Below are 13962 nucleotides of genomic sequence, written 5' to 3' on the forward strand. Positions count from 1 at the left end.
CTCACGGCGACGGTCTATCGGATATCTCCGCCGCCTCTATTCCTCATGCCTAGGTGGCTGCCTGTTATCATCTTTCACGCGCTCACATCGTGCCACCAATCCTGACGAAGGCTTTCGCCATCACCTATCGACACGGGACGCTATCTTGTACCTGTACAAAGACATCCTTGAGACACCTCCCAAGTCACAGACAGGGGCCATCCGGCATTTGATTTGAAAGGATCGTTCGATAACGTTCTACGCAAAAATATGCTCCAAAGCCTCGCCGATACCAACTGTGGCGCAAGAACCTACGACGATATCAGAAACTTCTTATGAACCAGGCAAGTCACTATAAACTTCGGTGGAATAAAATCAGATCCCATCACTCTAGGCCCCAGAGGAAGACCGCAAGGGGCGTTAATGTCACCCCTCTCTTTCAATTTGGCTAGGAAAGATCTACCAGGCCTTCTTTCCGAAATCCCGGGCATCAAACTTATATTGTACGCGGATGATATAACTGTCTGGTGCAACTCGGGGAGTGACGCCGAGATCGAGGAGCGTTTCAAGCAGCAGCGGACACGGTGAACCGGTACGCCAGGGAGAGAGGCTTCCAGTGTGCGCCGGAAAAATCCGAGTTGCTCATCTTGAAGAACCCGAGGGCACCCCTAGCGCAGAACATCACGGTGTATATAGACAACCGACAACCACCCAGTAAAGAAACCAACAGAAATCAAGATCCTAGTGCAGTATATCCTGCAGGGGCGACAGAACATCACCACTATGAAGAAGCTTACAACATCCACCGAGAAAATCCTCCGGATGATACAGCGTATCCGAAATAAACACCATGCCATGAGGAAAAAGGACACCATCCGATTAGTGCAAGCTTTCGTGATCTTTGAGATTAACTTCCTTTTTGTTCTACTGCGTTCTTTATCTTTCTCTCTCTCTGTCTAAATACGCTGTTTTGCACAGAGTAATTTTCCTTTCCCGTTAAAAGGACTATGTTCTAAAAAACTTGGCTGTTGTTTATAATGGTGCTGCTTTTCTAATGCCTATATTAATACTCCTAAAAGGCATTACGCCTGTAGCGCTACTGGAGTGTTGATCAGCACCAACTCTCTTAGAAATATGCGGACTGCAAATACCAAGGAAAAAAGGAGAATAAATGGCAAAACTCCGGAGGCGGTAGCACCGGCATGTCCTGAAAGACACCGACCAAAACAAAGTAAGCGAAAGCTACGCTGGCGTGCAACATCGGTTCCCTGAAGAAATAACTTCGTTGTTTCACAAAAGCTGGATAACGGCATTCGAACGTGAAAAGGGTCGCTGATGCGGAAGCTTTCGATCGAGAACGTGGGACGCGGGGCGATGAGTGCATTGTACTAAACGTATCAAAGAATCAACGCTGGCTTAACCGGATTGTCGGCTAGCAACGCGCGTATTGCAGGCTTAGCCATACGAGCTACTGATAAATATCCTAGCGGATAATTATTCGCGTTCGGGAGCGAATGATCGCTTGATTAAAACTTAGTCAATAGAATAAAAAACCATACTAGAACAGACAGAAACCAATAATTTTAAAATCTGTATTGAGCTGTTACAGCAAACGTGATCAGGAGTCCGCCTTCGTGCAGAGTTTGTTAGGTATGTTTTTAATGGTGAATATAAATTAAATGACTCTGGATGCAAGATTATACATACTACTACGTATATTATTTAGAGAACGTTCGCGAGATTGCAGAATAATGAGAAAATGAAATGGATAGCAGGCATTTATGGTTGAGCGATAAATTAGATCGGTTTGTTATCCACTCTCATGTTTTGCCACAGTGCCGCTGGGATTCCATCACTGTGCATTAACTGCAGAAAAAAAGTACCGACGTCATAAGTTTTTTCATCCTTAAGCGAAGTAGGAGCGAAAGCGTAATTGCCAGGACCAGACAGTATGCCTTTACTGCAGCCAAAGCTGCGCTTGGGACCCTTCCAGCGCCATCTAATTGGTAGCTTTAACAACGCAAGGACCCGGTTCGTGATTGCGTGGCCACTAGGAAAGAAAATGCGCATTGGTTATGCATTAAGGAAAGGAGTAGTAACTGCCGTTTTCTATGTGGACTCATATATCATTTAATCCTCGAGGTTAAACATTATAAATAATTACGCGTAACACTAACGCATGACTTAACATGGTCTTCCAACATTGCATTAATTTGCTCATCGACTTTTTCTAAGCTTTGCTACTTAAACGGGAGCTTAAAGATTCCCCAAGTAAAGTCAAACTCCGTGCGTACTCAGCATTTATTAGATCCAAGTTCGAGTTCGCTATAGTTTTATGAAATCCATTCGTAAGAAAAGACATGTACCAGATGGAGATGGTGCAAAGGAAAGTGGTTAGGTTTATTTGCAACAAACATAGGAGGTTAGAGTCACGTACAATGAAAACCAACCATATTCCTCTACTTACCCAGAAAAATGTCCTGTCTATTGTTCATGCATAACCTTTTAACACATATACTAAATATACCCCGCCCAGCAATTTTCGAACAATTTCCCGCCAAACACACCATTCATGTATTAATTTGCTCGAACCCGTTCTTGCAAGGACTGATTCTTTCAAGAACAGTTTTTTTCCACAGACTGTTTCCGACTCGAACTCTCTTCCTGTGGACATTTTTCAGTCCTGCAATTTCACTAAAGCTCCCGAGAAGGATGAGTGTTGGATGAATGAGTGTTGTATGTTATTCGTTTGCTTCGTGATTGTAACCACATGTATTTCTTTTGGCAATTATCATATTCAATGCTTTGTATAGCCCCTCCTGCATGGGCCAATATATTGGCTAGCCATATTTTGAAATAAATAAATAAATAAATAAATACATATATGTATACAGTGCTAATAAGGAATAAAAGGGTCAATAGCTCTCACTCATACGAGCACACTCGTATGAGTGTGCTCACTCGTAGCAGGACACATCATACGAGCTGGGGGGGAAGGAAGGCAGTTCGGAGTGAAAGAAGAAAGAGAGAAAGGAGTGCGGTAAAGGAGGTCTCCGGAATAATTTAGACCACCTGGGGATCTTTCTTTAACATGCAGTGACATAGCACAGCACACGGGCGTCTTTAGCGTGTCGCGTGGTCGGGTTCCAATCCGGGTACTCTGGTCCAGTATCCGAGCGCACTAACCACTGAGCCACCACGGCGAATGTCCAGAGCAGAACAGTGGTAAGCTAGTCGACCAGCTACAAGGAGAATAGCCTAAGGCACCTAGTGCCAATATCTTGCCTCGAGCAGCAGCGACCGTCGTGTCGTACATTTAAATCCCGCAATATGTGGAGACACCGCCAGGAAAGCTAACACTATTTTGTAGCCATTCGGTTATGATTTTAGATTATAAAAGAAACGATAAGCGAATTCCGACAGTAGTATTCTAATACTCTAACGTAGTGATCATGGCACTACGGAAGGTAACGGAACAATTCTCAAAAGGAATTTATTCTGAAGACTTACAACAACAAAGAAGTGAACAAATTGATGGCTGTAGTATCGACAAGCGCGCTCGGTGGTCGTCAATGATGAGAATTGCTGCCATTCTCAGACGCGCTCTGTTTCGCTCAATCTCGTACATCCTAAAAGCAGTTGCACGTCATGGCGATCATTCGAGTAAGTCTGTCTGCATCTGTGGTCAGAAAGAAAGTGATAGAGCCACATGCCAATAGTTTTAAGCATAAACAAAAAAGAGCACAGTACAGAGGGCAAAACACATGCCTAGAACGACTGAACTGTGTGTTCCGGAGCTTCCGTAGCCGCTGCGACTCGGAAGGCAAAAGATTGCGATGAAATCCTACGAGTTTAACTGCTCATGGTTGCATCCGGACCATGTTTAACCAAAGTTATCGCTAGATATTGCATGTTCAGCCCGAAACACGCCCAGAACGTGTTCTAGACAAGCGTTTTGCCCTCTGTACCTCGCGTGATTATCCCCCCTTTAATACGGTTTGGTTTTGGTTTCATGAGGTTTAACGTCCCAAAGCGACTCAGGCTATGGTGACGCCGTAGTGAAGTGCTCCGGTAATTTTAATCATCTAGAGTTCTTAATAATGCTCTGAATTCGCACAGTACACGGGACCTTAGGATTTTGTCCACACCGAAATGCGAGAGCTGAGGCCAAGATCGAACCCATGTCGTTCGGGTCAGCAGCCGAGCACTGTAACCACTGAGCCACCGGGGCTGCTCCTCTTCAAGAAGCATCAACCAGATGGTTTTGAGCAAAAAAAAGGGAGGCAAAAATAAACACTGCCCTAAAATTAACAGTGAGAATGTCAACAGAAAGTGCTCATTAGCGTCTATATTGAGGTATCAGGCGCGCACCATGCTCAATTTCTGGGCGTGAACGACAGCGCTGATGCCGTGACTCCATTGAAGATGGCCTCTTAGTCAAGTTTTATTCGGCGAAGAATCTCGTACGGGGTTGAGTAGCAGCCCAGAAGGTTTCCACCCAGTCGTTGGCAGCGAATGCGCGTCCAAACACTGACTCGATCACCTGACTAGTATTCTATGTTCCGTCGGTGAAGAAAAAAGCGTTGTGCGTCGGTGCGCGGTGTTTGTTTGATTCGTAGTCAGGGAATCCGCTGGGCTTCTCTGCGCTGAACATAGGCGATGACGTCAAAGTTCGCTTCCTGGGTGACCACTGTCAGCATGGCTGCGAACGTGGCAGCCGACTCCTCCCATGGACTAGCCTAAACAATACCTATGGGTACTCATCGACTACGGCGCTGACGAACAACACGTGGCGCAGAATGACGACCCACGTTTTGTGCTCTGCTTCGACGCCCATGGCAAGCACGTTGGCAGCGGTAATAGCTCCAGGTGGCCGGAAACGGCGCGGCGGCTCAGTGGTTATGGTGTCCGGCTGATGACCCGAAAGACACGGGTTCGATCCCGGCCGCGGCAGTTGAATTTCTTTGGAGGAGAATTCCTTGAGGCCAGTGTACTGTGCGATGTCAGTGCACGTTAAAGAACCCCAGGTGCTCGAAATTTCCGGAGCCCTCCACTACGGCGTCTCTCCTTGCCTTAGTCGCTCTGGGACGTTAAACCCCATAAACCAAACCAAACCAATCCAGGTGGTAGTAATGAACCCGAACAGGCCATTTGCGGCACCTTGGGAACCTATGATCAGCTTCTGAAGGTTAAACTTTACTTATATTTACACTTTCACCTGAGAAAGGTGTTTCTATACCCATGACAGTGTGTGTGGCGCAGCGGTAATTTTCAAAGTTCATTATAGAATTTCTGGCTCCGCTATAGATTAAGCAAAGATTTGTGCAAGAAATTAACGAAAAAACGATAAATATTCATAGCGCAACCACGATACCTGACGCGTGAAAGCGACTGTCGCAGTCACATTTACCCTCGTTGAGAAATTTTGTGCTTTCTCTTTAATTGCTTTTAATCTAACCCGGAGATTCACTTTGCGGTAGAATCCTTCCGGGGGCCGAAGGTGGCCACTGGTGGGCGAGTGGGTGGTGGGTTGGGCACAAGTGAGGCGGCAAGTGGGTTGATGAATCTTCTGAAGGGAAGGTTGGTTACGCACTGCTTCTTTGAATTAGATTTTGCCGTTGATTTTGTTTTGCAGCTGCGTGTGTTTCTCTTAGGTGGATGCCTTGTAGAGGGTGGAAAAGGTGGATTGTTGGCGGTGGCGCTTTTGGAATGTGCAATTCAAGGTAGGTGGATGCTGGATGCGAATGGTGGATGCTTCACAAAGACCACGCCGTCATTTCCGCCAAGTGTCACTGGCACTGTTATCATGCTATAAAGCTGACCGCAGTTTTACGCATTGTGATTTTCGAAGTTGTCAGAAGGACATTCTGGAGTGCCCAGATTTGTCCTTTTTTTACAGAGCTGCTATTTATTACTTGAATGAGGGTAAAATGGGGTTGGTAGTGGTGACGGTGTAGCCAGATCACATGACTGCTCCCTCCTAGTGCGTAACGTGGCTTTGCGGCGCCCACCGCTGATCATGTGACCGTGCATAGCTCTTCCCTGCGTTGAGGTCACTACCCCGTGCACGCAGGCACCGTGCATTCTTTTTTGTCGTCGGGTGGGAAACGTTGTTGTAAGACGCTGACACACCCAGTCACAAATATCACAGAGCCGGTACCAAAATACAACAGAAATTGTTGTCGTCGGTAGTTACGTGAAATATTTCTTCACTATGCGAAGTTTTCTGTTGCTGTGACAAGAGAATACTCAATACTATAGAAAATCTTGTTGTTACTATAAGAATTTTTGTTGTGAGGTCATGAAATACTACTGGAAAATGTGTTCTGACAACGGAATGTTTTCTGTTGTCTTTTTGGATAAGGCACTCTTTGAATCACCTTTCGGAAGGCTTGTGTATGTGAGGGTAGAAGTTGGAAAGGCGAGGCAGCACATTAGCAGCGGGAAAACGCTATGAAACTGCCTTGAAAATCTGTGCCCTGTTATAATATTCAGTAGTCGTGGTAACTATAAACACATCGCCTAAAAATAAGGGCTGCGGCGGTGCAGTCAAGACATAGCTGTGAAAACAGCTTGATCAGAAGCGCAGAGGAGGGGCAGAAGAAATTGAGCTCTAAAGTCCGTTTTATATTTCTTGGACATTGAAAATAAATTTGTGACGGCAACGTTTTTCCATTAACTCCCAAACATTCCTCGCTACTGGTGTGCTTTATAAGGATTACTTCATAAGCTCTAAAATACACAAAGTAACAAAAAGTTTCCACTCAATAGAAAAAATCGCTTCAGCCGCGCTTTATTAACGCATTACCGAGGCGCATAATCACGCCGGAAGTTTTTGCTTCTCAGTTTTCATCTCATAGAACTCGGTTCTAGGTCACGCATCGACATATAACTACGGGTGACTTACTGAAGTGGCCTTACATATCGCTTCGAAAATTTTGGGTCCCAAATGCATGCTGATGGTACCTTCCTGTTTCATGCGGAACATTTCTGGGCGAGCCATGATTAAGGCTGAATCTCTGTAGTGACGTTGTGCAGTCAACTGCAATTATTTGATGAATTTAAGCTGAGACAAACATTAGAGATTTCTAGTCTCTATTATGATGACGCTTTTTGTAATATGAAATGCTTGAGTTATCAAACAACTCCGATTAGGCAGTAGGTCAGAAATCAGAGCCACTCAGTTTACTTAACTTTATGTGCAGTAGATTGGCCTCGAAAAGCATTACTTCAAAACATTCATACTGCTATATATTGATAGTGCTTTAAAGTCAATATCGTCAGTGCTTTAAAGTCAATGAAGACGATTAATGGCTGCGAAATATTTTCTGCATGGCTCCTAGGCAATGTATTCTTGCAATGCGCGCGCTCACTTCTGGAGTTGTGTGGGCGCAATTGAAGTGACCAGGCTGGTAACAATTTCAAGCATTTTAGTGAAGCCCTGCCCTAACCTACTTCCTAAAAAAATCACTAAATATACAAATACTCTAGCTCGTCACTTCGTCGCAATCCATGCAAATATTTCACCAGCACCTTTGAAGGCGCCATTTAGTATTTGTTACAAAGTTTTTTCAGAACACCATGCTGCGCATTTACGTACTGCATGAATTACGTGCCTTGAGGTATAAAAAGCGAAACTCGGAAATATTCTCTCGTGCTCCGCCCTTCCGGGAAATTTGAAAGATCTCTCATTTTTTATTCAGCTGTACACATATTGTTTCCCGAATCCCGATAGTGCTCCGAATGGGATACGGCATCGAATCAGGAATCAGGTCACGTCCCGTTTCTGAGTGCAAGCCGAACGTCCCGCCTCGAAAAAACTGTTGCAGTTCCCATGTCGTCTGAATTTTACTACAGGCTGCCAAACTAGCCAGAGAAGAGAACAAGTGAACCGACTGTATGATAGGCAGACCGAATTTAATTTAGCGCAGTGGTGCTCGTCTTTTAGCTATCCTCAAAGAGAGACTAGCTTTTTATGGTTCGTTTCAGATTGCAGATTAAGATAATTGCAACACTCAGAACAGTTCTGAAACTGAATTTAGAGGCAGAAACTGCACAATATTTGTTTATTTCAGGCGTATTTCTAGTTAACTCTTAACATGGCGATTAGTCACAGGGTCAGTTAAAACTAGTTGGTTGTCGGAATCACACGTTTACGCGTATGCACACAGACATGGACATATAGAGGAAACAGGACGCCGTTAAAAGGAAGTAAACTTGGCAGCAATGGAACTAAAATGGCCTATATATAACAAGTGGCGTATATGAAAGGAGAAAGAAAACCCCCCCTTTTTGGCAACTACATACGGGACACACTTATAATTCCGTTTCGGCAGTTAAATGTCAAGAGGTACCTTTTACAGAGACCTTCAATGGGACAATTAAACTGATAAAACTAGCACGGAGGCATTTCACGAGGGCTGAACAGAGAACAGTTGGGGATAAGAGTTAACGGAGAATACTTATAGAATCTCCGATTCGCTCATAGCGTTGCCTTCCAAAGTCACTCAACACATGAACTGCAAAGCATGCTGAGGAGTTAGACAGGCAGAGCAGAACGGTGGGTCTCAAATTAACTTGAAAAAACCAAAGTAATGTTCAAATGTCTAGCAGGGAAAGTGCTGTTTGCAGCTGGTAGCGAGGTGTTGGAACTAGTAAGGGAATACGTATACTTAGAGCAGGTAGTGGCCGGTGATACGGATCGTGAGAGGGAAATGACTATAAGAATAACAATGCGGTGGAGCGCATGTAACAGGTTCTCTGAGATCATGAATGGCAGTTTGCCAATATCCCTCAAGAGAAAAGTATAAAACAGCTATATCTTACCGGCACTCACCTATGGGACAGAAACGTGGAGCTTAACGAAGAGGGTTCAGCTTAAGTTAAGAACAACGCAGGGAGCTTTGGAAAGAAAAATGATAGGTGTAACATTTGACCTGCCTCTGCTTGAGAGGCGCTACCTAGTTCAGTACGTCATGCTCGGTTCCTTCTGGTACCTCTGCTACATTGTTGGATGGATGGAAACAACTTTATTACACACACACACACACACACACACACACACACACACACACACACACACACACGCACACGCACACGCACACGCACACACACACACACACACACACACACACACACACACACACACACACACACACACACACACACACACACAAATCTTCCAGCGTGGTCCCCTACTGGTCCAGGAGTCCACGGGCTTGTGCTTCACGTAAAGCCCGATCCCCTAGCCATTTAAGGCCGGTGGGCTGAGCGGTCGGTCCGTAAAGCAGCCTCCCAGGAAGAATGAGTGGGATTTGGGATGGGGGGGGTACTGCCTTTGGGGAAGGACATTCCCAAAGGTAGTGGAAAAGTGTGGATTTGGGCACGCCACAGGTGTTACAATCAGGAGGAAAGGTGGGATGAAAGCATGAGAGACGGTGGGGTGAAATAAAGCAGCCTGTCTGTAATTACCGCCATGTGGCGCTGGATAAGGGCGACAAGGTACTGTGGGGTGGTGGCCGTGTCATGCGGCTGAATTTGTAAAATGTGGTAATTTGGTTATATGTAGAGAGGACCGATGGGGCTTCTTGCGCAGGGTTGGGTGCCTGATCCTCCGGGGTCCGGGAGGAGAGTTCTCGGGCCAGCGCATGAACGCGTTCATTACCGGGGATCGAGGCATGCCCAGGGACCCACGACAGAGTAATCGTTCGGTCGAGAGAGGTGGCCGTGGTAAGAATACGGTGTGTTGCCGGAGTCGCCACGCCCTTTAGGTAGTGGCGGTACGCGGCCTGTGAATCTGTGCAAATTTCGGTTATGTTTTTGTCAATGATTGAGTGGGCCAGAGCAAGTGCGATGGCGGCCCCTTCCGCCTCTGCAGGCGAATTAGTTCGGATAGTGGCGGCGGCCCCCACTGTGCCGTCTTCATAGGCTGCGACTGCCGTGAAATATCCTGGTTTAGAATTTTATGCCGCGTCGACATAAAGGATATCGGAGCGGTTGCTGTACGTTTTGGTGTAATAGCTCGCTCGTGCCTGCCGCCTACCGTGATGGAGACTAGCACTCATATTGCGCGATAGGGACTTCTGATATATGTGATCCTGCGTGCGCAGAGAAATCATGTAAGGTGTAGGACTTGTTGGGGGTGGGAACTGGTGGATTGAGACGTAGCTGTCGCAGTATACATTGTTAAACCAGCCCTCCGTGTTATAAGGCGGGTGCAGACTACAGTTTTCCTTTTTTTATGCGAAGCATATTACTAGAGCTACACTACAGCCCGTCGAGCGCGGTGGTGGAGCTACCATTAACCACGTGACCACCACGCGTGACCACGTGACACCACGTGACAACATGACGTCCCAGCAGAGGAGAGATGGGCTGCCGGCTCGCGCGGTCGGCCACGGCGGTGGAGGCTCCACATCAGAGGCGCTGCAGCTGACCACGTGACGCTACAGCAGCGGTATAAAGCTGAGCTTGCCTCAGCTTTCTAATGTACAGAGGGCAAAACGCATGTCTAGAACACACGCTGAGCGTGTTTCGGGCGTAACACGCGATAACTAGTCATAAGATTTGGTTAAAAATGGTCTGGATGTAAACGTGTGCTGTTAAACTCATAGAATTTCATCGTCATTTTTTGCTTTCTTGGTCGCAGCGAAACTGGGAGCTCCCAAACACAAAGTTTGGTTGTTATAGGCATGCGTTTTGCCCTCTGTACTTTCCATGGGTGCCAAGAATGCTGTTGTAGCCGGTGCTGGGGCAGCGGTTGTACACCCTGCATTGAATTCACTGATGATCCCGTATATAGCTGCCACGGCAATCCTTGCTACACTTCTAGTGGTTGTATTAAAATGACAAAGTATTCAACCAAAGAAAGCCATGTATTACCAAGCCTAGCCATCAATATGCTTCGCATCTGACTAGGCTTAACCTTAGCTAAGCCTCAGCCATTTTTTTTTGGTCAGGCGGAAACGAGCTTGTGGCTCGTGCTGTTCTTGGACAACCAGGGGAGAGAGGAGGTTTTGCCTTTCCTAATTTTTCGGTCACGTCCTCGCTGTTAGCTTTTAAGAGTATTTTGCGCATCCTGCTAGGAAATGCGTCTCCGGCGCGCACCCTCATCGGCACTTTTTGGGCTCTTCTTTACGCTTTTTGGATCCCGAGACCCCTGTTAATCATAGACCTTAGTCAGAGCGTCCTGCCGCTTTCGATGGCACGTCAGCGGCCTTTTACAGGCATGTAGGAGCAGTAATACCTGGTGTCAACATCGTCGCAGACCGTGTGGTGGACATTATGGGCTCGCTATTGTTGCCAGTTGTGCCGGCGGCTCGCCGCTCACCTATGCGCCTCGTTCAGTGGGCGCGTTAGCGTCGATACCTCTCCCAGACCATTTACGCGACTTTGCCTGGAAACATGGCTGCGCAGTGCTCCCTACTTGTGATCCGTTAGAGCAGTGGGGTGTGTTCCGCTCTAGTACCTGTCCGAATTGCCCGCTCCCTGAATCTAATCGCCACGCTACAGTCACCTGCGTGGTAGCGCGGGTCTTTTGGCGCGCGGTTCATTCGGGATTCCATGGGCAGGGCATTTCGTGCTGCTTCTCCCGCGGCCGCTTCCTTAGCGGCCGTTTTGCTCGCCTGTTAATTGTTGCACGTCTTTTTAGTTTAGGGCGCAGTCGATGAGTCGCGGTCGCTGGTGGCTTTCGACGCCGCGCTTTGTGACCAAATCTCGGCCGTCTCCGACGGGAGCTGATCAGTTTTTTGTCAGTGGAACTCTTTTTCTTAGGTGAGTAAGAGTTTCTCTAGCAGTGGTCATGCCCATTTATTTCTGTAAACAACGGTCGTCTTGCTCTAGTTTTTAGGCCAAACTGGCGCTCAAGTCTCCTTTTCGGTGTTTCAGTGTCAAATTATTGCCTTTTCACTCTTCTGTCAATAGGTATGCTATACTGTTTTACATCGCTCAGGAGCAATTCCTAGTAGCTACCAAAAGACGTTTATAGTACCTCTTTAATTGACTTTCCTTACATGCTTAGTGTCACGTGTTCTTGTAAATGTCAATGTATCTGGTAACCTTAGCATGTGTACATATGTGAATAAAATTTTTTCTAAACCGGTGTAACATTAAGAGATCGGAAGCGGGCGGTGTGGATGAGGGAAGAAACGCGGGTTAATGGCATCCTAGTCGAAATCGAGAGGAAGAAAGGAGCTTGGGCAGGGCATGTAATGCAAACGCACGATAATCGCTGGACCTTAAAGGGTCAGTCTACTCACCGAGATGACTGTATAAATAATGGCATATTCTGGTAGTTGACACCCTATAATATCAAGAACGAGGGAACTGCTTCCGGTTCAGACAGGAATTTATATTTTATTTCGTCGTTAAAAGTCGCGTAAAAATGCATGGTGGCGACCCCAAACGTTCATTTTGTTGGTGAAGGTGGTAGTCTTTTTTTGTAGAAGCATAAGTGAATATACTACGTACCGTTTGTATGCCCCATTGTCAGAGAAACGTACGTTTTGCTCTAGTAAACTGTAGAAGGCGTTCCGCTCGCTTTTTCTGTAAATCACATGAATATTTATAGTTATACGTACGCTAAAAGCAGGCACATTCCCACTTTTAGTTCAGCGTATGCTAGCAGAGACGCAAAAATAAACTCAGCCCATAGTGGCGCCATCTGGTTGTCAGGACGGGAACCATTGTTGTAAACAAACCAACTCTCCACTTAAGCCTAGAAGCGACAGAATCGTCACTCTAATTATTAAAATAAAGCAAATTTATCACTTATACGTTTTCTTATAGGCGAGATGAGACGAAGCGAAAGACCGGAGCCCCATTTATGGCCAGTGGACGCCCTGAAAAAGGCATAAACAACGAGAATTCAGTCCGAAGCGAGAGGTCCGGCTTCGACGGGCGCCGCCATGTTTGTCGCCGCACGGCGGAAATCCAGATGGTTGCCAGATGAGACTACCATCTCATACAGATGTGTTCCCACATCAGTAAATTCTATTTTAAAATGTTTTACTGCACTTCTTGGCACCACACCTGGCTAAACGGTAATTTGAGTAAAGAGCTATCGATTGGCGCAAAGAAAATATGACCGAAAAAATTCAGTAGACTGACCTTTAAGGGTAACGGAGATGATTCTAATGAAAGGCAAGCGTAGCAGGGGGCGGCAGAAAGGTAGGCGGGCGAATGAGATTAAGAAATTATCAGGCCGCCACTGTCAAAGAACAATGTTAATTAGAAACACATGGAAGAGACCTTTGTCGTGCAGTGGGCGTACTCAGGCTGATGATGTTTTAATAAGCTTTGTTTTCAACAGACCAAGGTTTCTAACGGCCTTTCTGTCTTGGCATGGCTGTAATTTTTTAAGGCGGAAGCCTTTAATGCCTCATCGTTGTAAGCAGGAGTTGTCGACAGAAAATGTCACGCTTTTCAATTGGTCGAAATGCTCGTGACGTCACAGTGCGCGAATTTCAAATGGGGCCAATTGTATTTTGGCTAGTAACCATGCAACCAATCAAAGGGATCGTATAGTGATGCTACAACTAAGTGGGAATGAGTTTAGTTAATTGCTTAATTAATCAATTAGCCTAATTAAGATAGAGGAGAATGAAGAGGTCAGAAGAAAGACAGAACAGAAAGACGCGCGTCGCAGCAAGTACGCAGATAAGTACGAAGCCGCGTTCGCTCCACCACCACGCACTTCGACATTGCTCGTTTCGTATACGTTGTGTCGAACATCCTAGACAGTTCCAACATTTGACAGGTGAATGACAGAACACGATGGACAGAATTACAATAATATAAATATGAAATAGCCTAATTAACCTTTCTAGTTAGACCGCATAAATCAACAAAACCGAGAACGAAATTGGTCGAGTTGGGGAATCGAACCAGGGTCTCCGGAGTGCGACACGAGCACGCTAGCCACTCCGTAATGCCAGCTGAATGGTTTGGAATGAACAAAGGCGCGTCTAGCTAATACGGCGTCTT

The sequence above is a fragment of the Amblyomma mixtum genome, chromosome 1, assembly GCF_055824585.1.
Source record: "Amblyomma mixtum isolate Tamu chromosome 1, ASM5582458v1, whole genome shotgun sequence".
Lineage (NCBI taxonomy): Eukaryota > Metazoa > Arthropoda > Arachnida > Ixodida > Ixodidae > Amblyomma > Amblyomma mixtum.